General features: G+C 37.7%; 2 long non-coding RNA genes across 3 annotated transcripts in view; both read left to right on the top strand.

The window, feature by feature from the left end:
- The window catches only part of LOC118160596, a 179,656-nt gene that overhangs the window by 90,587 nt on the left and 61,828 nt on the right, over positions 1 to 27,241 (top strand). Inside the window, exon 5 of the long non-coding RNA XR_004747591.1 lies at positions 23,534 to 23,578. This is a non-coding gene — a long non-coding RNA (uncharacterized LOC118160596). The remainder of the gene's footprint in view (positions 1 to 23,533; positions 23,579 to 27,241) is intronic.
- Positions 9,707 to 13,660, top strand: LOC118160597. 2 transcript variants are annotated; one of them, XR_004747593.1, is made up of 2 exons: positions 9,707 to 10,467; positions 11,263 to 13,660. It is a non-coding gene; the product is annotated as an uncharacterized LOC118160597 (long non-coding RNA). The 2 variants fall into 2 exon arrangements; XR_004747592.1 differs by lacking the exon at positions 9,707 to 10,467 and adding an exon at positions 10,482 to 10,688.

Consider the following 27,241-nt stretch of genomic DNA (forward strand, 5'->3'; position numbering starts at 1 on the left):
TCATCCCTGCTGCAGAGCATTCAGTGGAACAGGTTACATAAAGGACTGCGGGCAATGTAAACTGGCATCATTAAGTGCCTTGTAGAAGATAAGCATAATTACCCAAGCCCCCAGGTAGAGGCACCCATAACATTTGCCAAACAAAAAGTCACATAATTGGAAGATCTGGCTTAGCACATACCGAAATTTGCATGTCAGATCTAAAAATCTCTGATTCAGTCTTTCTAGCTTGGTGAGTTAGATTTCCAATTGGGAGCTTCATTCAGCAGGGCTTAGGTTTTAAACCAAAAATATAAAAACCACTGAAGTCTTTGCCTCAGGGTCTGCCATGGGAGTAACATTCCTGGGTAAATCAGAATACCATCTGTACTGCCAACTGCAATATGAAAGAGTTGTGTGAGGTTCTCTAAGCAGCTCAAGTCACCTAACTAAAACAGTCAGTACCTCTGTGCAGGCTCCTTTGCTTTTCCTAGATGGTGCCAGGCCTCTGAAGGGTACATGTGATTGTGACTCAAAGTTACCCTGATCTAACTTACCTGAAATCCTAAGCAGGCATGCGGATAATGTTACACGAGGGGCCATAGGTGATGTCTGAATTGGATAATAAATCCTGATTTGTTCATTAAAAATGGAGGCAAATAGCTTTGACAATATGAAATATGAACTAGAGAGGACAGCTGATAGTGAAACAAAAGAACTGTGGTAAATGGACAGTAAATAAAGTTTGTGCTGTTTAATTGTGTGGTTGATTTTGGCAAAGGCGATAATGGGAGGTGTTGCAGAAGCTCAACCACTGATCAGATTTAACTCACTTTTGTGATAGTTATATTAATTATCAGGCAAAAACTACACCATAGTTAAGAATAAACACACATCAGAGACTGAAGGGAGAGAGCTTTCCAGAAACACTGTAATTAAGTGCAAACTAAATACTTTTAATTCTAGAATGTTTACATAAATCTATATATGTTAGTATATAGAAATGCACATCTAAATTCCCTGAAGTTTGCCCTGAAGTGATGTAGCAATTATCTGACTATGATTTGTGCATGTTAATTTTTGCAGATACTTTATCTGATTTATTTGACTATTACAGACATTTTCCTTTTTTATTATTTTATTATTTTTTTAGTTTTCCTTCTTTAATACTTTCATAACAGAACACAGATAGCATATGTAAAAGTGTATTCCTATAATTATAAGTGAGAGGGGAAGCACAGACAAGAGCAGACAACAAGTAGCATGAGCTGAAGGTGAGGTAGCTACTCATTTGAACTGCAAGGAGGAGGTGGTGGGGAATAACTTGAAACCAGTGCAGCGATGTGGCCAGAATGGCAACTAGAGAGGATACTTTTATCAGCATTGTTTCAAACCAACTCTAACAGTAAGTATTAAAGAAGGAAAAGAAGCAGTTAAAGTAGTGAACCCTGGCTGAATTTTGAAATATCTCTTAATCATGTTTAGTAAATGAACTACATCTTTAACAAAGCAACTGGGGCATGTTCTGTATGTGTCTTGCTCACTTGTTTGAGTGCATGTCCATTGACACTTTTTGGTTTGTTTTGTAACGGGGAGTGCACGTTAATGAATTGCAAACAAAACCTAGCGCAAGTACTTTCGACATTTTAAGTATTTTTGTTAGTGGGGCCTGTGCTAGGCATGAAATGTCTCCTTTGGAAATATATTTGAGTGTCTGTTCTTTGTCTGAAAAATAATCAAAAATACAGATTATATGAGCCTTCAATATTCATTGTTATTTACCTCTGCAAGATTCAGCTGGTTTGCTTTGTGATTGCTTTTCCAAAGGAAATGATGCATTTTAATCAATTTACTGTATGCAGTTTTAAATGTCAGGGACATTTTTGTTTCTTAACTAGCAGACTCATGCAGAAAGGGATGATGCAGGCTTTTTGAAGTAAAGCTATTTTAAGGATTAACTTCTAAGAGATTTCAGGTTCAGCATGTCTAAGCACAGTATATGCTTTCTTATTGTTTGCTTTTTGAACTTAAAGTTGAGTGACATTTTAGGCAACAGCTAAAATGCATGAATTGAGGTATATTTTTGCTATTTTATTTCATTCCATCACTATTTTTCTGATAATTCTTTTAAATGTGATAAGTACACAAGCTATAACTGTGATCACTTTTGAGTATTGACACTGTTTGAAAGTTCTTGGGGAACAGTAAACGTTTCTTTATTACAAAAATACGTATTTGAGTATATAATTCAATTAAAATGTCATAATCATAAAATGTTTAAAGAAGCAAACTGTTTTTTTGCACTAATTTGAGAAAAATAACTCTTTAAATGGAACTCCATGTAGCTTTTGTAGATACTTAGGCCTCTCTTCACTGTTGGTTGAGTTTATTTAAAGAGCTTTTCTATTCACCTTTGAACCCAAATGATTTCTCCAGATGTACAGAAGTGAACAATGTAAAAATCTTGCTGCTTCAGCAGAACAGGATCCAGCTGGCAGGGAACTGGATCTGCAAGTCATTGGTTACAGCTGTGTTTCGATTTATGTGATGGTTGAAAAAATAAATTACTGGATTAAATGGCTAGAAAGAGGACTCTTTGTTTAGCCCTTGTGTGGGGACTGAAAGTGTTTATGGTGCTGTTTTCTACAGAGCCTTTGCGAAGTAAGCTGGACAAATAGACTTATTCAAAACTTCTCTGAGATGTTGCACATTCAGCTTTATTTCTTTGCAGAAGAGACTGTATGTTTTTGTGTAATGCTGTCAGCCAGCAACCGTTTTTAAGGTCTCCTGGCCTTTGAGAGTGGCGGTAGCATTTTAGCAATGTCTTTTAGGCATTGCATTTTAGCACTGGAAGGCAGTTTCCTTTAGTTAAAGGTTTTTAAATGCATCTCTTGGCATGCACACAAATACATGTAGGGACTCTGTCAAACTCTTAATTTTTAATAGGTTTAATATTTCAGCTTTGTATACTACTTACCTTTTGCACTACGTAATAATGTTGATGTAACTGTAAATCTGGTGCACAATAATTTTCAGAGTAGGCACAATGAAATCAGAAACTAATGCCAAGTGTTTGGATTATCATATTTCTTATTTTAATGTTTTAGCAATGTAGGTGAATAATTTCTTCAAGATGGTGATTATGTCTTATTACATGATATCTTGATTCTGCAAAGATTTACATGTTTAATTTTATTGAAGAGTTCCACTGCCTTTGCTAAGGCTATATTGTGCATAGAGCCTATCGCAGCTTTGTTAGCGATTTTGCTAAGAAGCGTGCTATTTTTTTTTTTATGTTCTTCTAAGGGCATGGCCTGAGAGCTGCCTTTTCTTTCTGAAGGTAGCTTGAGTTGAAGGAGTTCAGACGTAAATTCTCACTGTCAAGTCCCGACTCCACTGAAGTCACTGGGCATTTTGCCACTGACTTCTCTTACGCTACAGTTTCACCTCTAGAAGTGGATTTTAATGCTTTTGCTTATAATAAATATCACAAGACCCATGAGCAATTTCTCTTAAGTAGTGCAACTGTTTGTGAGGTGAGAGGCTACCAAACATGAATAAAAGGTTTGATATTGGACCAGTTTTAAAAGCTGCTTGCAGATGCTATGGAAAGATAAATAGTAGCATATAACTTTCAGTCACAACAGACAGCACATAGTGCATTTTTTAAAGCTTTATCTGGCTTTCAGCATAATAGATTGCAAAGCCAGGAGCTTTTCAGCACTTATATCTGTTTATTCAGCAATATTTCCTAGCAATTATTTTAGGCTGACCATTTAGTTTCATTTTACAGTCATAAAGCAGTCAGTAGCTGTAGCTGGTTATCAGTTGCATTCTATTTATTAAAACATTTCTAAAACAGAGTATAAACATGGAGAATTCTGGTTGTGATTAGATCATAATTGTTGTTCTATTGAGATCTAATTACTTTTCTGAAAACATTTTGCACAAATCATTTTCAAAGGATTGCCTTTATAAAATCCTACAAAATGCTGACCAAGAAGAGCTAAATACCAGAACAAGAGTTCTTTTCCAAGTCAAAAATGAAATCAAACAAGTTGGCCAAGTTCCATCATAAACCACCCTCAGAAATACCAGAGAGAGGCTTAAAACATTTCTAATAGAATATTTCCCCTCCCCCTTTTTTATTTTTGTCCCCAAGCAGCATTATTACATTAAGAAGCATGCGGCAGAAAGTCTTGGTGATGCAGAATAAATAACCATAATGTATCAAAAGCAGACAAAGGTGTGATTGATCTGTCTGGAATTGGCAGACTCTTTCGCTGTGTCAGGCTGTTTCTTTGATCAATGAAGGTATACCCTCTGACCCTTAAAAAAATCAATGAGATTGATTGAAAGGAGAGAGGGAACTATGAGAATGCAGGATAGCTTTAACCTTCACTGTCTAGAAAATTTTAAATATTCTGGTTTTGCAGGCATTGAACCTGCTATTTTGATTTTTCTGATTAAAAAGGTTTGTTTTTCCTCAGCCTTCTTTTGAAGCCTCTTAAAACGAGCCTCTATAAATGATATGCTGGAATGTTTGTTGGAAATTTTTCTCTTCAAATCACATTGTTAATAAAATAAGAGAGCTTTTATCTATTAAAAAATCTACCTTTAATTAATAGAATACCTTTAATTTCCTTTAATAAATCTGATTCTTATTAAACATGCATGAACCCAAGAATCAGTGCGCAGGAAAATAGTTCAGATAATTTCAGTGATGCTATCCGTTTGAATAAAGATACTTGAATTGCCCTATTTACAGGATCAGGCCCACTGTTGATTGCAACAATAGTACAAAACTTTAGCAGGGAGGAAAAGGGGAGGGAGGGGGAGGGACTTCAGGGAATAAACAATATATTTTGATGATCTTGTTCCATGTAATCTTGAGTTTTTATTGATTATGTATTTATAAATACATACCTAATTATTAAGGAAATAGTAAAGATGTCATATTGAAAATTTATGAAGTGAGAGTTTTAAAATACTGCTCAGGACTTTACATCTTTTTTAGTGAATAGACTGAAAATGCAAACTTGACTGATCAGTTTTATGAACAGTTGTTGTTTCATTTTAGTACCCTTTTTAGGGTTGTTTCATTTTAGGCCCTTTCTTCACCTTGTGCTGATGCTGAATTAAGCAGTACCACAAAGCAATTAATGAAGTAAGGCTAAAAAGTGTTCATGAATAGAAAAGATAATTAATTCATTATTTCATGCTTTTGAAGCTAAAAATAAAAAGAATAAATATCATAGTGGTTAGTTTTCACAAATAATTACTTTAACTAAAAATGTCAGTGAAGTCAAAGTCTATTGAATAGTATTCATATATTTTCAAAGTAATTCAGACTGCAATAATTTGTGCTGTCATATGTCTGTGTTTTCATTAAGGGCAGGTAAACTGACAACTCAGCAAGGAGACTATAAAAGTGTTCCCTGATAGGAAGAAGGTTATACAGGGAGAGAAGGATATTGCTCTTTTTCTGGATTTTTGTTTGTATGATTTCCTTTCTGTAATAAATGGTGTCGGATACATGTATTTTTAATTCTGCATGATCGGGTGGGAATTTCAGCCAAGTAACAAAAAGCACTGTCATTAACAAATAAGGCAAAATCCAGCTGTAATGTTTCTAAACAGGAAATTTAAAAGAGGGTAGATTTTTGTGACAGATCAGGGAGTAGATAGATTGTGATTTTTCTAAAGTGCTCATCCCTTTGCTGTTCATTGGTAAGGTGAGGAGGTATTGTTGACAATCATACAAAACTGTGGCATATGCATAGCTGCCGGTCAGTCTAACAGCCTCATTCTTTTCAGTTACTTAAATGCTACAGTAAAGGAAGCTAAATTGTTTATTTAATGGGTATCCATTTCACATACACCATGATGAAAGAACTTCTGCTCTTAGAAAAAGAAGAGGGATGAGGGTATTACCTCCCACTGTAGCACATTGAAGATGTGAAGATGAGAACTGCAAAATCAAAATAATGTTTGATATTGCATTTCTCCCTTCACCTGAAACACAGGTCTGATTCTGCTCCAGTAGTGTCTAGTTCTTGTCACCCCATTGTCTTAATGTTATTTTTTTGTTATTCCAGACAATCTTTATTTTTCGCAAAAAGTATGTATTAATATTGCAAATCACCTTATTCTTGCTGTCTGAGAAACAAAAGGCTCATGCTGTATTTGAATGGGTTTGGCATCTAAAATCCATGTCCAGCTTCACCACTCCTCCTTGTCTGTCCGTAAGTAATAATACTAGAAACACCTTTTTTTTTTTTTTTTTTTTTTTTTGTTTTGTGGGGGGGGGGGGGGGGGGGGGGGGGTTGTGAGGGGGTAGCGATGGCTGCTACTCCCATTCTGTTCTTCATGTAGACAAGCTGCATCTTTACAGTGTGGATGTGAATGCTGTCCCCTTGTGGATGACGTTTAAAGTCTAAACTGCTGCCTGCAAAACTGAGCAGTACCCTACAGCTAGTTCAATGTGCCGTCTCGTGCTTCTCATTCATTTAGCATTACTAAAAGACAGTATTAAGGTTCTTTTTGTATCTCATCCCTCTGTCAGCTAGACCTTTCCCAGAAAAGATGTGAAGCTGAGGTCATTTTTTTCCATCTGCGAGGTGTCAGTTCCTGCAACAAAGCAGCTCCCGGCTGAGGTATAAGCCTGTTAGAAAGCACCTATGCTAGCAGCTGAATCATTTTCGAGACCAATTTTTTATATTTCCACTAATGAAAACATCTGGATCGTGAAATGCAGCAATCGATCTCTGACGCTAACCCGCCTGGGGTGGCACGTGGCCCTGCCCCGGCAGGTGCCATTCCCCCAGACACCTCCTGTGGCCTCAGCCTCTGCGGCCAAGTGCCTCTTGCTGCCTCCTAGCGCTTCCAGGAGCACAAATGCCTCCCCGAAATGCCACTGCCATGGCACAGGGGCGAATTCTGTGACCCAGCATCCACAGCATCGCATGGGCTAGTGCTGTGCACTCCCTCTCCCCAGCTGAAAAGAAGATCCATGGTTAAAAAAGGTGTGGTTGAGCTTGGAAACAGAGGCAATGCGCACAGACAGTGATGTAACAGTAAATGTAATGGGGCTCCTTTCACTATTATTATTTGAGTCTATCAGCAGAATAAATCTAATCTGAGAAACCAAAATTCTGCATACCTGCTAACTAGTAACGCTTCTTTCCTCCTGAGAAACTGAAAGAGGGATATGTGACAATTTTTAAGGCATTTTTATGAAAAGCTTTTCTCTTTTCAGGAATCACACAAGAATAAAAAAAATGTTAAATTGATGAAATTTAATCTTTGTATAGCAAGTAGCTATTACAGGCAAAATTTTAAAGTGGCTCTGCTCATGTTCAAAGCTGATGGCTCTTTTCTCCCTATATTGCGTGGAGATTTACTGCACCATGGATGCACAAGGTGACTGGTTGGGCGATTCTATGAAATTCGAACGTGCATACAAAAATGTCTGTACAACTTTTTCACACTTGCCCTCAAACTGAAAATGGACTTTCCTAATGGTTGATTAACCAGAAACAAGTTGTTCCTAACTAGGTTGGGTGGAGAAGAATTGTGTGGTGTTGGATTAGTGGAAGGAGAGTGAACGGCTTCAGTTTAATTCAACTAGTCTTCTATTTGTAATCTCCAGGGAAACAGCTGAGTTGAATGTTAATTAAACAGCAGTCTTTGATCCACCCAGCCACTCCCGGAGGCATAATAATAATATATAAGCGCACACACAGCAAATATATAATAGGTGCATTTAAAGGAGTGCATCTAACCTTGCCATATTCACATTTGAAACATTTCCTGCTGACCCGTTCTTATGTCTTTTAAACAAGGAAAGTGAAAATGGGGAAAAAAGACTAAGCTAAACTTGGGTGATCTGAAAGGTAGGGCAGCAGAGCAAGTATGAGCTCCCATTTTGAGGATGTAGAAGGGTTAATGATTAGAAGAGTGGAATCAGGAAAGACCTTAAGCCCAGATCTGTGACAGTGGTAATTGAGCTGATTGATTACGACATCTCGTTTCAGACGACTATTGATTTAATCTAGTCTGCAGTCCCATCGGCCCCAGAGGTGTTCCCGAGTGAGGCTAGGCACTTGAACCTGGGTACTCTTCCCGACTCACCATGTGGATATAAATTTCCAGAATCTGAAACTATTTATAATTTTCACTCATCTTCATGCTTTTATTCAAATGTTTCTAATTTTGGCAGGCTAGTGTTTTTAACCATTGACGGGGCAGACGCAGGGAAAATGAGACAACACAGATTGAAGAGGTGTTTTTTTTTTTGGAAAAAAAAAAAAAAAAAAAAAAAAAGGCAAGATGGAGAACCGGGGCTATGTGGCTAGTATTTGCATCTGTTGTTTCTGATTCGCAGAGCTAGCAAAGGCTGCTTTTGGAGGCAGTCCACAAAGCTGGGCTATCAGTAGGCAGTTTGCTGTACGCGCACGTTCAATTATTAAAATAGTAGACTTTTTTTTTCTGTCTGATAGCCATAGCGAGGTCATGACATTAATTTATCCAGGGTATTGTGGGTAACTATACAGAAAAAAAGCATAAAGGGCACAGATGCTGGAGCAGCAAAAAATGGATGGGTCTGAGCAAAAGGAGATTAAGAGGCGATGACCAATCTAATGTACGTATAGCAGTAAGAAGCCGGCATCCGTCACAGACTATTGATGGCAATAAGTATTTTAAGCCATGCTGTGCATGTGTTAATTTTTTTATACCTCAGTAAATGCTAAGCTGAATGCTGTAATCCTGTATTTTTTCAGTTTCCCAAATCTGATTTCAGTCTTGCTTTTGTTGTCTCATGCTTGGCGCTCTCCTCTCACTCTCTGTCTCTGCCTGTGGGTGTGTGTCTGTCTCCGTCTTTGCCTTTCCCTGAGATCACAAACTTAACTGTTTCCTAATTGTCTACTTTCTCCTGTCCTTTATCGAAGACATTAATTACCGCTAAAACAACTGGTCATAAGCCTATATGAACCGGTGGCTCGGGGCAGACACCCTGGCACCGTGGCTTACTTTCTTCCCTCCGGGCTTGTGCGACGTTTTCCGAGGACCTCGCCCACAAGCGGGTGCCCTTGGCGTGGGCTGCCAAATGGCCGCCTTGGCGGGGCTGTGGCGTGGCACTGCGTCCTGGGGCCTGTCTGCCCGGCCGGAGCAAGCGTCTCCACCATGGCCGGCAGCCTGGGGAATTGGCACCGTATTCCCCCCTTCGGCAAATAATTTTTGTACTGCGAATCGCGGCAGTGCTGTGGTGTTGTCTGCGAAAATAATGCACAGATTCTGCTCGTGTAAAACGGGAAATGCGGAAAAATTGTCAGCGCCGTAAGTCATTAAAGTACCTTGTCTTAAGAACAAAGGAAGGAGGTAAAAATGCACACAGTAAGCGTGCTCTGTAGGTTTTCATAGCCTGTCATACAACCCGTGCCTGTTTCAGTTAGCAGCCTCTGTGCTTTGTTTCGTGTTGTATGATTTATATATACCTCTTGAGTTTGTGTGTGTATGTATTTGATGTGCATGTGTATGCACAGACTTCTCTACCACCACAGAGTAAATAACATACATATACATACACCAGTGTAGCACAAATGTGCATTTTCAGTATTTTGTACCGTATTGGATGTGCATTGCCATTGTTCTCTCACAGTGCTCCCTCGGACTCAAACAGCTTTTTTTTTCTTTTTTCTTTTTTTTCTTTTTTTTTCCTCCCAATTAAAAAGTCTAACATAAAAAAAAAATAGTCCAGTTAAATACTGACTGAAGTCCAGGAACTTATGATTTCAGCACAGTGAATGGTGATTCAGCCCCTGGCAGTGTTTTGGCTATGAGACAATTCCTACTTATAAAGAGCACAATGAGGGTGGGGGGAAGATAGCATTAATTTTGAGGAAGATTAATATTAGTCTTTTTAATGATCATGATTTTCAGAAGAAAAGAACCCTTATAGCTATTGAGAGCTGTTGTGTCCTTCCCACTAGTATTTATGCAAGCAAAGGAAAAAATGAAGAAGGCGTAGAATAAACTCCTAAGTCTGTTCAAGAATTACTGGCATTATTTCTCTCTACATCACGTGTGAGCCTGGGTTGCCTGCTATTCCTGAGGCAGAGGATCGAGGATGAAAGTCTGTGTGTCAGAGCCTGTTTTCACAACTGCATTTGGAGATCTGTCTTATTGATTAGGAAAAAAAGGGGGTGGGAATAGGAGTGTGAGGTGAGGGGAGGACCGACTGACTACTGGCTTATTGCAGCTCAAGACATTTTCTTCCGGAAAGATGTCAAACAACTGAGACACAGCAACAGAGGAAGTAGAAAGGTGGAAAAATAAGAAGAGGGACCCTTTGGAAGAAATGAAGGCATTCCTTATGAGAGCCTTGAGGCTTTTTTTTCTTCTAACATCTGACCCACAAGGGCTAGAGTGACAGCGTCATGCAAATGCTGCAGTCCAGCAGGTCTGAGAGAGGGTGGATGCTAGAGAGTGAGTTAATGTTAATGATGAGTGCAGTGAAAATACCAGCCGATACCACCCCCTCCACACACAACCGCTCTGAGTCAGCATCCGCTGCTTTGCCTTGCCTTTTTGTGCGTGCGCGCGTGTGTGTGTGCATGTGCGCGCGCATGTGTATGTGTGTGTGTGCGTGTGTTGGTGACCGTGTGTGTGCATGGGAGGTAAAGCCAGTCAGTCAGTGAGAAGCAAAGGTACGTTTGAGAGCAACTAAAATCTGACTGATTTCCATCTTCAGAGCATCAGATGTATTCCCTAAAGAGGATGGGTCTATGCGATGGGGGTGGTATAATTATGTTAATGTCATATTTATAGAGGGGAGAGATTTTTCATTCTAATTATTGATTTGAAAGCTGCGGTCAAAATTGTTTGTTAAATCATGATCAGCTTGAAAGAAAGAAATGGAATGAAATCTAGGGACTGCTTTACATATATATATATTCTCATATATATATTTTGTTTCGTTTAACTATTTTGTGTCTGAGGCATAAGTGATTGAATGGTGCACAGTGACAAAGGAACGGCTCTTATGTAATGTTGCATTCTATCAACTACTGAAATATTTTAAATAAGTCAAAATGTTCTGAAATTTGAAGTAGCCTTCTGGAGGGGAGGGTGAAGGGCAGGGGTGGGGGTGGGGGGCACTGGCAAATCTTTTCTTCAGCAGCGCTCTCTGTGCAGCTTTCTTGTAAATGGATGATTCACCTGTTCGACCAGCAGAGATTCTAATTCTTCCCCCCCCCTTCTTCTCTTTTTTCCTTTTTAAAGCTGAACGGCTTCCCGAAGAGCACTGAGTTTTCTATACCAGATTCTGCTCCAATGGCTAGGACCTTTATGGCTGCTGTTTCTTTTGCTCTGGGCTCTGATGGAGGAAAAATAATAATAATAATAACACCGTGGATCCCGTCCCTAAAGTAGAAATTTTCTTTTTCCTTCTGCAAACAAGGCTAAAGATCGGAGGAGAATGAATGCGAAAGTAATTCGGGATTGTGGTCATGCCATTAAAAGTGTTCGGCTTCAGAACGAAATTATTTTGGAAATCCTATCATTTCTTCTTACTGTATCGACAGTATTTGAAAGTTGTGTGTGCTTTGAGTAATCTGGTTCAAGTGACAACAATCTCTGCATGTCAGTGTTTTCTACAGTTTATGGAGCGAAAGCTTGTTTTGACATTGGAAAGGAAGAAGCTTTTGCTAGCAGAAGGATTAAATGTTGAACGTGGGGAAGAGCAAAAAGTAAATACATGCCCAGAGGTTATCCTTGCATCGAGAAGGGGTTTAAAGTACTGTGTAACCCAGGGCCCACCTGAACAGGAGGACTGAAAGTATAATGGGGAAATATATCAATTAGAAACCCGTTAACATGCATTTAATCCTTCTTTATGGCATTAAGGGAAATAGAATAAAATTGCTACTGTATGAATCTGTTGGAAGAAGCATATTTTAACCCATTTTTAGATGCTTCCTTCCGAGGCATTATAATATGGCTACTTGTGTGTCAAGGCAGTGAAGATTTTTGCTGTGTTTTGATTTTGCTTTTCAAAAGTTATGGACTGTACTCTAAGAAAAGTCTGTTCAGTCAGCTGATACATTGTCTTGAATGTATGTATGTGTCTTGCCTGCTTATTTGATCTTTTCTGCCCCCTACGTGAACCTGTGGTGTGTTTATTTGGGTGGGAGGAGGGGTTGTTGACTGGGGGGTGTTGTATCTTGTTTGTTTGTTTGTTTGTTTGTTTTGGTTGTGTTTTCTTTCCTTTTTTTTTTTTTTTTTTTTTAATCTACAATAGCAGTGAAAGTTTTGCTGACAGCGATTATGACTACTAAACAATTCAGATTATTGGAAGACGAATTCTACTGGATCATATCAGACTTTTCCTAGTCCCTGAGACCCTAACTTGTGAGGTTTTTTAGCAACAATCACAAGTCAGGCTCTTGGGACCTAGGCGGAGGGGAACCAGCAGCTTTGGACTATGATTGTTTCTCTGCAGAATTTAGAGAACCAAAGAAGCTTTCCCTGTCTGGAAGGAAAAAAATGAAAACATACCTTTGTTAATATACTGGAAAATATACAAAATGTGAAGCAGCAAACCTCTTCCTAAAAAAAAAAAAAAAAAAAAAAAATTAAAACTGTTAATACATTGTGCAACTTTAGCGTGTTACATATTTATATTTAGAAGACTGGACTAGATGCCATGTTAATATTAGTATTAAAATTTAAACTGAATGAAGTTTGTACCTCCAAAAACAGAAATAAAAAATAAAAAAATAAAAAATAAAAAACAAGCAAAATCCACCAGATACTGAAATATACAAAAGGCTTTCAACCATATTATTATTATAGGCAATACTGGTAGATAATTACCACAAAGTATATTTTCAGCTGTATTGTTACAGCATTTAATTAACTTTTAAAACATAGAACACACTGATGTTTGAGGCCTAGAAACATTCATTCTATTGTTGTCTGAGAAATGATTTCAGTCTACAGGAGAACTATTGCTAAGCTTTTCCTGTAATATAGGACAAAGATTGTTTTACGGTTAGTTGCCATTATTTTTCTTTGTCTGAGTGAGAACACAATATCAAATGTAAAATATTGTCTCAATTTACATTTTAATCTGATAGAGAACATTGGTGTAAAAATCATACTACAGCATTAAGATGATTTTGCAAACAAAATCACATTGTGTGTACCTGATAAATTTAAACAGAGCTGGCAGTACTCTGAGAACCAGACTCAACTTCTAACCTCTTCATCATTTTGCATTGTTTTCCCCACTGGCAAAAACAGTGAGCTTTAGGTACTTACACTGACTTTGCATATGAAGATTTACAAGGGCATTAGTTATTCTGCGCTGTTCATTAGTCTTGAACTTCTTATTTACAATGCATAATTTGACTTGTATTTCTTAATATTTTATAGGTGGGTTAGTTCTGATTCATTTTTCACTGTTTCCTGTGTCTAAACCAAGATGCTGCAGGACCTTGTTGATACATCAGACTTCCCTGAGACAAAGGCTTCACACAGATCAGGCATCTAAACTATTTGTTCATTTCAGAAGCGGTATTTTGGCTGCAGTGTTTTTTTCCCACTTGTGTGGGAGGAATTGTGTTTTACTGTAAGCATCAATACTATTGTTAAAATAAATTGTTCTTATCTGCTAATATAATACTTTTTCTTGTTGTCTTGTTTTCTTAAGAGACAGAAACTGTGCTGTACATGGTTTCCAAGCTGCTCAAGATATAATTTGTGTTTAAATAGTCATAAAAATATTGTCTTGTCAATTATAATGATGATACAGTTCCTGTAAAAATGCAGTTCTTTTCTTCATAACCATCAATTCCACATACTTAGAACAGTGAAAAGAGCTACTTCCAAATGTTCAGATATAGAGGTAACTTATTTAAGGAAAAAAAAAAAAAAAAAAAAAAAAACAGATGTGTTATTGAACATCATTGACATCTATTCAGGCAGTAGGCAGTATTAAAAAAGTAGACCTCAATCTGTATATGAAAAAACTAATTCACACAGCTAGATGCTACACCAATGAAGTAGTTCAGTAGCAACTGACATGTATTAATAGTCTTCTGTACTGAAAACAGTATATTTAAGGTACTGATCAGGTGAACATGTACTCTGTTCATTCAAGCTATATAATGAGATAAAAATATATTGTATATAGGTGTGCATGTTGGTATAGAATTTAAATTATGCATAGTATTTATCAAAATAAAATACTAATAGATTTAATCAGATATACAATGCACACGTCTGTACACATGAAAGTCTTTTGATTGCATTTATGTTTGAGTCAGCAAAATTTACTTGAATGCGGATGGTTCACATTCGGTATTCATTTTGCTTTTAGTACTGTATGTACAATGAAGGTGAAACTGTAGCACGAAATGTCTGCCTCTGTCAGAAGCTAAAAATCTGTAGATTTAAAGTAGTTTTTGCTCTGCAGTGAGAGTGAGAATAAAATGAGCCATGAGAAACCCCTATCTGGCTTATTGGGTGCTACAGCAAAAGCTGTGAATATGCAGTACTGCCTTTGCATTACTTCTTGAACAGGGATAGCTCTGGTGGCTCTTCTCTGCCCATAGTACTCACTGCTGCTCCTTGCCATAGAGATGAGGAAGTTGGTAGCTGCCTTCCCTTTTCTCTCTTCCCTCTTCTTTCCCAGTTTCAACACAGCAAAACTGCCTCTGGTGCACATTAAACCTTGTGGTGGGGCAGAGGCGGATGGAGGGGGAGAGAAGCCCAGCTTTTGCTCGAGCAGAATTCCCACCAAGATCAACAAGACATTTCCCCATCCTGGGACTATGTGACAATGTCTGCAGACACCACTCAGAAAGCAGTCTTATTTATGCTTTGACAGTATATGAAAGCTGTCTCTATTAGTGCAAATAAATAGAAAGCATCTTTGGTATACTATGCAAGATATATGTAAAATATTTCAATATACTCTCATTTCTATATGACTTTTTGTTCTTCCAGTACAAAATGCTTCTAAATGCTGTTTAATATGTGATTTTAGAGTAATCAGCTTGTGCTACAACAAAACCAAAACCAAAACCAAAAACCAAAAACCAAAAAAAAAAAAAAAAAAAAAAGCTCTTGCAAAGGAGAGAGAGAGAGTGAAAATGATGTGTGGTGCATACAAAAAAGGAATGATATTAACAATTCGATGAATTCCTAGTTGGTAGACCAGACTGAGCCAGACGCATATATTAACGGCTGTCTGCTGCTGATGTGAGCCTGCTCAATGCGGTGGAAATGAAGGATCACCTAGTCTCTGACACCAGCTTATTTGTACGTTTTAATTTCAAAAAGGAAAATCACTGTTTTACATAAACATCTTAACCCCTGCATGATTTTCTTTCTTTTTTCCTCCCTCATATTGTTGGCTAATTTACTGTCAACTTAAAGTGCTGTTTAGCTACAGCCCAACAAAACATCAGTCAAAAAGGAGAGGGAAGTATTAGCTTCTCTTTTGTCTGCCATGTACAACTGGGTTATTATTATGATAATTGTCTAGTTTAATTTTTAGTCTTCATGAGAAATGCAACAATTTTTGAGAGCTTCATTTCTGAAGCATTTTAAGTTTTAAGAAGATACCATTTAATTTTAAACCTAAACCCAAAAAAATTTTTTACAGACCAAGCTAGGGTGATTTGATCAATACCTTTCTTCAACCTGGAAGTCTTTAGTACCTTAATATAGTACTACATATATGGGACAGGATTTCTATTCAAACCATATAAACACTAGGATCCATTAATATAGTGTTGAAGACTGTTACATGAGTCAGGAGAATTCCAATCCAAGTTAATTACTGTTGGAATTAGAGGAACGAATATTTTACTCAAAGTTGTATAACAAGAATCTACAGTTACCACGTTTCAGAGCATTGCTCTACTCACTTGTTGAAAAATGTCAATGAAGTTTAACAAAAGATGTTATACATTTCAATGGGTAATGAAAATTGGCACATTCACAATTAGCTAACACAATGTTTTCAGTGTGTTAATAAGCAGTGTAGCAAAAATTTCTGTAGGCAGTAAATGTAGCCATAATTTTGATTTGCCCATATGATGATTGTGCTCAATTCCTGACTGGATACTTAATTTCACACTGAAATGCAGTCATCTCCTCTAAGGAACTGTCTGTAGTCCACAAAAAAATAAAAATAAAATAAAAAAGAGAGAGACAGATACGCTGTCTGAGCTCTACAGCTAGCTAGGTAGTCAGACAGATATATGTAACAAAAATATCTGGAATCCTATAAACATGCCATCTGAAACTGTATCACTCACAGAATAGATTTATTTTGTTATGTTCAAGTATTTTAGTTCAATGTATCTGAGACATTCATCACCTTGTTAATTTTTTTCCTTGTTTGATATTTACAATAGGCATCTTCAAAGTTTGTTGAATGCTGAATGCTGATTGCTGAATGTTGAGTCTGTTGAATGCTTGGGAATTCCATTCCTAAGCACCACCAGTTATTCTTACCTGATAGATTATATTCTTACCAGCAAAACAGCTTGTGTGCAAAGCTATGTTTTACTTACAGTGCCTGAGTAACAACAGGTGGATGGACTATGGAAGTCTGTGAGAGTAGGTGAAAATAAGATTGTTAAGACCAACACTGATAAAGTTATTTTATCTTTATAAACATTTTAAAACCTAATAAGTAGGTATTAAAATTAATCACACAATCATTCAGTTGATTATACACTAAAGTTTATCTGGCAGGCTTTCAGGATTACTATCTTTACTCCTGTTCTTGATTATTTAGGAAGTTAGGATTAGTCTGTAAATGCATGATAAACTAGATACAGTAATGATCACTTGAACAATACAAGTGTCCTACAGGGAAAAAGGCAGATAATATTCTGTATTTTTCTTCTACTTTTGAGTGGTTACAACTGGGCTGTGATTCTCTGCAAGGGGCATATTTATTTAAATGGACAAGCAAACCAATGAGGTTGTGCTGAGCAGTTTATGGCTGGTAATTTTGGCTATGGTTTTGGGTGGGTTTCCACCATTCCCACCCCCAGCCTCTTTTCTTGGATGTGTACGTGTTGTGCATGGGAAGGTACGAAGGAAAAACAGCTATTCAACAGAGACATGTCCCACCCCTTTAATTAAGGTTTTCCTGGACTGTAAAAACACTGGCAATGTGTAAATCCCATTTGGTGTTTTTTTTTTTTTTTTTTTTTTTTTTTTTTTTTTTTTTTTTTTTTTTTCTTTTTTCTTTTTTCTTTTGTTTTTGTTTTGTTTGTAATTTATTTTAACAGAATCTGAAGTATTATATTAAGAAACCACAGCACTGAAATGCATATGAAAATAGTTCCACTAGTAAGTCACTGGATACTGAAAGGGTTGGATGGCATCGGCACAGAGCCAACTGGAAGATTTTTTTTTTTTAATTTAATTCCTTTCACCTAGTAGGCTCCTTAAGCATTAGGCAGAACCCAGTATGTGGCTAAGTTATTGCTCTAGTGTTCATCACACAAAAAGCACAGTCTTAGCATTTGTAAATTTTCTTCAGGGAGGTTTCTAATCTAGACAGCATTTGCGTTTGGGGATTACACCACAGTCTGTTCCCCACCACCTCCCCCTCCAACATGTAGCCCTTTCAACTTCTTCAAAGAAGTGGCGAAAAGTAGGTTCTTTTATTAATAGCAGAAAACAAACCGACTGCTGGACTTCCGTGGCAGAGCTCACATAATGCGGCAGGGTGGGAACTGTAACAAAGAATGCTTGAATGCACTAAACGTATAGTGAAACCCCATTTACATTCACTGATGGAGCTTAACGTACAATAAATGAGAAGTTTAAAGTAGGAATAAGCAGGACCATGAAAAGACTTCAGTGAAGGTAGATACTTCTTGAAAAGTTTAGCACAGGATTTAATTTCCAACTCAAGCCTTTCCTAGCAGAATGCATTTCTTCATAATACATCCCCTTACTCAAAGCATCTCCATCAGATGAAGGTAAATCAGATGAAGAGAGTATCTTCAATGCATAGAAAAGTAGATTGTGTTTATCCGATTTATATACTGATTTCCACACAAGTGAGACAGTTAGCAGTGGACCAGTCTTCATGGTTCACTGTCTATTCTTCTGCACTCTCTCTCCTCTACAAAGTGCCTTTGATGTGAAAGAAACAAGTTTGTGCCAGGAAATAAGTTTGATTGTGGGATCCTCCTGTGATTTCTGGTTTTACTTCTAAAATTTATGTATACATGATGGTATATGTACACAGTAGAACTAGATGAGTTTTTTTTGTTGTTGTTTTGGTTTGGTTTGGTTTGTTTTTCTGCCAAAGATTATTCTGGGGGGTAGAATGATAATATTACTAATTAGAGGCCATTACATTATACTGCTGTCACCTCTAACCTTCTCTTCATGTCCACCGCTTTAATCAACTCTGCTTTAGACCCTCCACAGCTCTAATGTAAGGCCCTACAAGATGCCAGCTTCATTCTCCCGAGTTTGAATTAGTCATGCTTTCACTTCTTACCTTTATGTGTCTCTGCAGTAATTCTTCCTGAACATGAAAAACACATAAATTGGCCCTACCTGTAATTTTTTGCAGAATCTGCATCCCCACCCTCAGCCCCCTGTTAAGAAACAACCAGTTGTCAAGAGACAGTATATTAGATTACTAGTAGCAGGCTGCCAGTGCTGCCCAGTCACTCCAATCTTGCCGGGGAGCTGGGCAGTACTTCACCCACTGTATGGGTCCGAATGGCGCCACCATCAGCAATGAGCTAGCCTGCTGTGTAAAATGGTGGGGGCAGCCATTTTGTGGTTGGCTTCACAGCTTTTCACGCAGGTGGAGAGTTCATCTCTCTGTTAGGAAGATTTCTCTCAAGACTGAATTTCTCACAGTGCTTACAGTTTCTTCTAATGTATTTATATACACACTGGAGTACTTGGTAACTTAGTTTGGCTGTTAGTTTTTAGATAAACATAGGATATCTTTTAGATAAATGTAGGAGATGGTGCTGTTCTGGCGTTTATTATGTCAGAAAATACTTTGGATATTAATTCTCAAATGCATGCCTTATACTGAAATAGAGGAATATGGTCAAAAATATTGATGTTTTAGAAGTCATTAGGGCACCCAGTTCCAAAAATAATAAATAAATAAAAAGGATGAATATTTGAAAGCAAGACTGGTTACCAGTGTAATGCTGGAAACCTCTCCAACTGACTCACAGGGTTAGATTTCTTGTGGGTGTTGCAAGTATCTGGCTATTGCATTTTGGTAGGCTTTTATGAGTTAATGAATTCCAAAGACTGCCGTTTGGCTTTCTAAAATTTGGTGATCATTCCTTAAATGCTAGTGGGAAATCAAAATTACTACATGCAATAACTAAAACTTTTTAAAACCCTTCAAATGTTTCCAAACTGCAGCCTACGTGCTCTTCTTTCCTACACCAATGGCTGAAGATTCATAGTCACTTCCTGGCACCCAACATGAATGTGAACTATTCACTGGAGGGGAGTGAACCTTTCAGGGAGTGAACCTTTGCTTTCCTTCCCTGAAACATTGGCTGTGCAAACCCTGGAGTCTTTTGCACAGGGACTGTCACTCACTAACTGGGAGCACGGTGGTGAGCAGAGTGGAACATAGACTTTGGTTATAGCTCTGAGGCTGCAGTGTAATGCAATTATGATAGAAAAGCATTCAGGGGTCAGTGTGCTTTTTTTTTCTTTTTTCTTTTTTTTTTTTTTTTTTCTGTCTGTGTGCACCAGTTTATAGCTGTGCCTGGAGAGACAGAAGTGCACATTTAAACAAACCAGGAGATCTCTTATCCCAATATTCATCTAGTCTCTGTTGAGACTCTTCAACTTTTTTTTTTTTTTTTTTTTTCAAAAAATAACTTTAAATGCTCCTAATGATTTTCTACAGTAGCTAAGTAGCTAGTACAACAACAAAAACATAGCAGCTCAAAAGAGTCACTGGGGTCAGCATTTTTCTAAAAATTAGTCTTACATGTGTCTCAATTCTTTATTATTTGTTTATGGCCACATAATATTGTCCTTCCTTGACATCCAGCTCAGATTATGAAGTGAAAGCAGACCTTAATATCTGTGTCAGTCTTTTCAGTGGACTCTCTTGCACTGCTGCAAAATTTGTACCTCAATACGATCCCATACCCCCCTCTGCTTCTAGGTACCATTTGCAGTTCACTGCACCATGAAACATGGTATTGCACAAGGCTTGCAGCACCTTAAATGCACTAAGCAAAGAAGAGAGTCAGACATCTCCTACTTCTTTCCTTTCCTTTTTTTTTTTTTTTTTTTTTTTTTTTTTTTTTTTTTTTTTTTACCTTGTTCTCCTTCCTTGTGTCTCCCACACATAGCAGAAATATCATATGTCTGCTGCCAAGGCAAACTCGATCATCTAGTCTGACTTCCTCCATAAAATATGCCAAAGTATTCACCAAGCAACTCCCACATCAACACCAACAATTTGTTTGGTTAACATTTATATTTTAGGATTCAGGATGGCAAAGAATCTATAACTATCCCAATAGTTCGTTACACCACTAATGAAAACTTAGGCTTTGTTTCTAATTGGAAATTGTTTAGTGTCAGCTTCCAGCTACTGATTTATTTATTTATTTATTTATTTATTATTGGTAATTTAAATTGTCATTTGCTATATCTCTTCACTTTTTCATTGCTAAATTAATGGGATTGTCTTCAGTTCCTTACTGAAGATGGCTTTTTGGATAGATCAGATCATGTCACTGTCTCTTTTTTGTAAACCCTTTCCAAATTGTCAATATCCTCTGCACATACTAATACCAGGACCAGACTCCCAATGTTAGGAATAGTATTATTATGTGTGCTAGTAATTCTTTTCTTTTGCTTGACTTACTTACTCATACATCTTGTTTATTTTCTCATTCACTCCACTATACTGAGGCCACAAGTGTAGCTGAAGATAAAGAGAAAAATAGATTTGAAAAAAGCTTGTCTGAGCTACTGAAGGTGCTTAATTCCAGTTGAAATTAGTAGGAGTTTAGCATCTAAACTGTTAGGTAATTCTGTTACCTTTATGCAAGCAAAACTTTATGTCAAGGGGACAACTAACAGAACTAGCTCATCAGTGTTTGATTAAATAATAGCCAGGTAACTTTCAACCTCCATTATTCTATGTATTGAATAAATTGTGTTTAGTTTCAAAAGGAAATGACAACAGGTGTACTATTCTTACTATTTGAAAATTTAATTGGTTCAAGCATTTTCTTGCTTCTAGTATACTCAAGTTACAGAAATAGATTGTACAGATGGATTAAAACATACCCATGTGCTGAAACCAGTCTCACATTTTACAGGTATTCATCCAATGAGCTAAGACACAGTTAGCTAGAGAATTATTTTTAATGTGTTTCTTCCAAGTTCTGTAACCAGCTCCCTTCACAATGTTTATTTGTCTGATCTCAGTAAATCTTCAAGCCTACATGTTTTATCATTTCTCTGTCAAGGTTTTGGGAAGGAGAGGTGTGGGAAGGTTGATCCTTAGATAAGCAATCCAAGTTGGTTAAGAAAAGAGATGGCTGTCATCTGTAGCCTTTCCAGACACAGCAATACAGTCCCAGACAGTCACCTGAGTATTATCGCTTTGTCTCTACTATAAATCACAGTCTAGTAATGGCCAAGGCTGACACCTTGACATTTTCAAGAAGAGTAAAAGACTTGATTTGAATGGAAATCAATTTCATTTCACAAATCTCGGGATACTACTCCAAACCTCATCTTGTTCTTTTTAGTGTCTTATGCAGAATTTCCATGATCTTGATAAAGGATTAGTTGTGTTTTACAATGACTTTCATTTCCAACATACAGTTTAGTATTATTGAAATATGCGTGCATAAGCAGTGCATCATGGGACCTGTTTCTATGTAGGCGTGGGAAGGAAACTCACTTTTCTGACAGCCTGTTGAAGGTGGTGGGCACAGCTCCATTGGGTGATGGTGCAACCTGGAATACCTTAACCTTTTACCACCTCCACAGGCAGAAGGTAGCTTGCACTCAGATGGAAGTAAAGGAATGAATGCCTCAGAGTGTGTGATCTCATGTCCCTTTTCCTGTGGAAGTGAATGTATATGGGGTGGATTACCCAAAACTGCTCCTAAGAAGTAGCAGTACTGGTACCCCAGGACTTCCTGTTGTGCAATAAATCTTCATGCTTGTAATTGCTTCTCTGCACCCAAAATGCCCCAGGATTTCTAAAAATCTGTATGTTTTTTATTCTTTTAATACAGTAAAAGACACTACACAAGAATGGATTTTTTTTCTTTTTTCTTTTTTCTTTTTCTTTTTTTTTTTTTTTTTTCCTTTTTGTCCCCATCTGTAAGAACACATTATAATGGCAAAATATCCCCATTCAATGAGGAAAAGGAATGAGCTTTGCAATTCTAGCACCCATAATGACGTTGAACTAACAAATATAAGTAAATACTATCCAAAACCTGCCTTAATCCAGCTGTCTGCTGTATAACACAACAGGTCTGCCAGAGGAAGGCTGGCTGTGGGAGCAGATCCATTGTGTCCCAGACTAGGTAGTGCACATAGCTTCTGTCCCAACTGAAGGCTTTGAAGAAGCACCAGACCTTCAGTGACTGAAGGTCCAAAGATGACCCTGAAAGATTCTTTCCAATTGTTGCATGAGGAAATATCACACTTTGCAAAATGTCCATTTTCTCATTCAGCAAAACAAAACAATGTGGAGGACACTGTGATTAAAAAATAAATAAAAAATGGGGGGAACATGGCATGATGTAATACACATATGATAAACTAAGCCAACTGTACCTAAATTTACCAACAGATGTATTTCTGAGGTAAGCTGAACAAGGAAAAACATCCTTAGTTTACAGAAGTTTTAAAATGTCTGATGGTCATTCCATGTTTAAGCTCCTTGAACAGAATAGTGTGAAACATACACACATGTATATAGCAACACGTATGAAATCAAAGGCAAGGATTTTTCTTTCATTCTGTCTTTCTTGCCTGCTGCAAAATGCTCATGAAAAACCCATAAGAACCTCATTAAATCTATGTATGTATAATACAGACCTAGTGCATCAAATGACTCTCAAAGGCCGTAGATATGTGATGTCTAGACACTGTCCATTGGTTTTATCTCAGCACATCTTAAGAAGCAGCAAAGCAGAGGGTGCTGGTGTGGAAAGAAATGTTAACAATCTAGCAAATTGCTAGCGTCTAGCCCAGATTTTTTTCTCTCTGACAATAGCCACTAGCACAATCCCAGGTAAAAAGATAAGATCAGGACAAGTATAGTGATATTGCTCTGCTGTGTTTTCCTGCCCCCTGGAGACTAATCCAGAGACTAGTAAGTGGTACCAACCCTTTTAAGAGCCCTTGGCAGACTTTTTTCCTTTCTTCTATGCATTTGTTTAATTATGTCTGCTTTATTTGTGTCAAGCCTTTTGGTACCTTAATAATGGTCTCTTTTCTTGGTTACAACTATCTCCATGTTCTGCAGATACATTTGTGACTGAAGGGGACTGAGAAAGTGTTGGAGCCCTCTGTAAGTAGTTTGCATAGACTTTTAAGACACTACCCCTCTATGTAGCCTGCATTGCTATGCTCTCTTAAATTGTCTTTTTGTTTGTTTGTTTTCTTTACAGGTAGGATTTGTAATGTGCCGTTACATGACAGATTTTACCTGGGGACAGTGCTTTTTTTTCTGATACATACAGCTTATTGGCAAACTTTTCCAGCCACACACTATTGTGTACAATGAGAGATTTACGGTAGATTACATGAGAACTGTGATATTTGGTGCTGTGATGTTCTCATGACTGTTTTTATCAGTGCAAATGATGTCCTGGAAGACAAAGGCTTCTTGCAGCCTTTTAGTTTCCATAAAGAAATTCTTTGGTCCTGTGAAACTCCAAGGGAGCTTTTGTCATTGGCTTCAGTTGCTAAGATGTCATGAAATGTAAACGTTTTGAAGAGTGGCCACCATTCTTACAAGGCACTTAAACTATTTCCACTCCCCCAAAGCTCCATACCACAAGGTTGATCCTTTTTTACTTACATATCACCAGATTACAGGGGGGACAGTGTAATGCACACTGGCAGGCATTTCACACCATAGCAGCCCTTGTCAGAACATCATACCTTACAGGATTACAGATTTTCAGGAACAAGGTGAAAAGTTTGCAATGATGCCTGTATCAAAGTTGAATGCTAGCTTTGGAAATAATTTTATACTATTTCTATTAACAGACTGAAAGGCTCTATTTAAATTTAAGCAACAAAATACAATATTTAGCTAGTTTACTCAGGATCTAAAAACTGCAACAAAAATAGAAACAAATCAAGGAGCTTCACTGTATATCATTTAACATGATGCAAAGCTATCCTGGCATATTTTAATGGAACATAAGTTTAAATATTAACTGCTTAGCTTAAACAGAGATTTTAGCTTTTGATATAGCAGCTTGATTGGGTGATTTGTGTAGACTATACATGCACTTTTTAGAGTAACAGTAGCATCACAATTTGTAAATTGTGATTTTATTCAAGACTGTCTGAAGTAATCAACACACCCCGTTTTTAAGGCAGTCATTGAGTTCTCGTTACAAAATCAAAATTTTATATCTAGTAATAAGTGCTGATTTTAGGAGGATTAGATTAAGTAAAGCTACTCTGCTGTATAATGCCTGTTCATTAGGACATACTATAACATAGTTGATGAGGCCAATCAAAATGGGCTCATATGGTTACGTGATATTTCTTTCAGACCTGACAGCATAGTAAAAGTGTTTGGATTTAATGTTAGTTCAGTGCTGTGATGAGCAATCTAAGTAAGAAAATACAGCATAGCCCATATAAAACTCATCCAGCTCACCCACAACAGACTAGGTCAGTTCTCCATTGCTATCTCCTTTGCCTCATCATTTAAACTGTGCACAATAAGTGTGGCACTTTTCTCCCATTTGACACTGAAATGTTTAACTATACAATGCAGTAGAAAGCAGCTGACTGCTTACCAGCCAGCTCAGAAAACAAAGAAGCTTTTGGTCGAGGTAGCCCCTGTGCCCAGCATGCCCTCCTAACTGGGCTGTGCTGCTGGTGGTCAGCACAGTGCCAAGCCCAGGCTGCCAGACCCTCTGGAGAGGCCCAGGGCATCTGTCAGCTCAGGGCTGCCTTCATCCTTGGAGCACAGGGAGCACCTTTGCCTCTGCCTGTCTTGTGTGTCCTGGGGGGCTTGTGTCACATATTAGAAGTAGTGAAACTTACTTGTCCTAATGATAATGACTGCTAAAGTTAGTACTTGGGACATCAGAGGAGCCATGTGTCATTTGAAATGTTCAGAAAATACACAGAATCCATAGGTTTCTCATGCCCTTTGCCCTAGGGTGTCTTACTGGTGCTGCTCAAAAAGGCCCCAAGTTCACAGGGTCTGTGTGACATATCTATCAACCTCACTAGATGTCTTAGGGCACTTTAGGGTATCTACAATGACAATAGACACCTAGACATAGGAAACTGAGTCCTGTCCCATCCAATTGGGCTTCTGTGAATTTCACAAACTAATTACTTTGTTCAGAAAGATGCATCTCCCTTAAATATTTCAGTGTGACTACCACAGCCCATTTCATTTTTGGAGTTTATATTTTCTGGGGAGGTTGTCTAAAAACTCAGCATAGTGAAATCTGTCAATGGATGCTTGCATGTAGCTCAGATTTGTGTAAGCTGGAGTTTCATAAACAGATGCAAATCCAGAATTTCACCGCCACTGCTGTAATGGTCAGATTCTCGTTCTCTTTTCTATCATGCTCTCCTTTTCATTAGTTGGTCTTTTCCTGCTGTTTTCTACAAACATCAGAAGATCAACTGAGGCACATGTTTGGATTTCAGGTGTGTAAATGCATACCGTGTCAGTACTATACTTTACCCCTCTCATAGCTTCAATAAGCAGTTTCAAGTGTACAGTCTAGGGATTTGTTAGTGATAAACATGCCTCTAACATCACAGATGAGGATGTTTGCTTCCTCTTCAGAAACATCTGCAGTTGTAATAATGGACATGTCCGAAGGAAAAAATGTGACTTTTATGCAGTGGTTCCACAAACCCGCTCTGCGGCTCTCCTTTACCTCAGCCCCTGTATGAATCTATCTTTCCTCAGCAGATCACTGTAATTGAGAGGGAAAGGGCAGTTCACAGTTTCTGGAAGTACTATTTCAGAGTGTCTGCAGGCTCAGATGGGAAGCAAATGCATTTGAGCAGCAATGTCAATTTTTTGTTTCTTATTCCATGGATGAAACCAGGGTATTTTGTGTTTTGCTTCTTTAAATGGAAGCAGAACTATCTGGGAGATAGCACTTTGTAGTAAAGATTCAGGGGCATTGTTAGAAAATTTCTATCAAAAATGAGTTATCAGTTTCCTGAGTTTGCTGCTTGAACAATGAATATCAGTGCCTTAAAGCCATTTTCCAGCAGCTACAGAAGACTCCTAAAAATCCTTTACACAATTTGAAGAGACTCAGCACATTTTCAGACTGGTTGAAAAGCACGCTACTAGCATTTCAGAAATACAGAGTTCAGCTAAAGAAAAGCACAAGGTCATTTATATTTCCAGTGATGAAAATGAGGCCACATTCATGAACAGCATAAGCAAGCTTAGGTCCTCTGACTTTAGCAGACCTCTCTTACACCAAGTGTCAGGTTGACTCATTGAAAATAATACTGCAGTCCCCCTTAGATCCACATTACTGCTAACAAAACCTGTGCATGTATAGAAAGGTCATGCTCAAATTCTCTTTAGATACCAGACACCTCTACCAAACTACTAGCTCAATCAAACTACTCCCTGGACTGAGTATTAATGGTATTTAGAAGGTCAGAACACAAGCCTTAAACAATATTGAGGTATGGAAAGACCAACATAAGATGTTGCTTGTGGTGAGTTTTGTGTTTGTTTGTTGTTTTTTGTTTGTTTGTTTGTTATGTTTTCTTTATGTGTGTGTGTGTGTGTTTATGCTGTTTGATTTGATTTTTTTTACATCTTTAGAAAACGTCTAGAATACCATTAACTTTTTGCTGAATGAGTTTTGCTTCTTTTCATTACTTACACAGCACTGTGCCGTAGCAATTGATACATAACCCACTTCAGAAGGCAGCATACCTGAATGCATATTACTTATTCAGACAGCACTATGACTAGAATAAGAGCTTCTTC

The sequence above is a fragment of the Oxyura jamaicensis genome, chromosome 1, assembly GCF_011077185.1.
Source record: "Oxyura jamaicensis isolate SHBP4307 breed ruddy duck chromosome 1, BPBGC_Ojam_1.0, whole genome shotgun sequence".
Classification (NCBI taxonomy): Eukaryota; Metazoa; Chordata; class Aves; order Anseriformes; family Anatidae; genus Oxyura; species Oxyura jamaicensis.